The sequence below is a fragment of the Gavialis gangeticus genome, unplaced genomic scaffold (genome assembly GCF_001723915.1).
Source record: "Gavialis gangeticus isolate Ggan-Ray unplaced genomic scaffold, GavGan_comp1, whole genome shotgun sequence".
Taxonomy (NCBI): domain Eukaryota; kingdom Metazoa; phylum Chordata; order Crocodylia; family Gavialidae; genus Gavialis; species Gavialis gangeticus.
The window spans coordinates 31,824,965-31,825,490 of record NW_017729032.1 but is presented as its reverse complement, the minus strand read 5'-3'; positions in this window follow the sequence as shown (position 1 = coordinate 31,825,490).

Below are 526 nucleotides of genomic sequence, written 5' to 3'. Positions count from 1 at the left end.
CCTTGAGTACCCTGGGGTGTAAACTGTCAGGGCTGGCTGACTTGAAGGTGTGCTGCCTCTCGTGGTGTTCCTTCACAAGGTCAGCATTGATTGAGGGTGAAGAATCTCCCTCACCTGGGCCTCCCTGTGTTGTAATGGCCAGGGGTGTCCCATGGGACTGGTGAAAGACCGATGCAAAGTACCCATTTAGCAAGTTGGCTTTTTCCTGGCCGTCGGTTGTCAGTTGTCCCATCTGGTTTAGCAGGGGTCCAATGTTGCCCTTGCTTTTCCTCAAGTTCCCCACATATCTAAAAAAGGACTTTATTGTCCTTGATGCTTGTAGCCAGCTGGAGGTCAGTTGCAGCCTTGGCTTTCCTGGTTCGCTCCAGTATCAGTGCAAAGTATTCCTCCTTGGAGGTGGATCCAATCCTCCATCCTTTGTAGGTCTTTCTTTTTAGATGCAGGAGGTCCGCTAGTTTCCTGGAGATCCCTGTGCCTTTTTGCTGCCTTTCCTCTGAGATGGGATAGACTTTGCTTGCGCATCCAG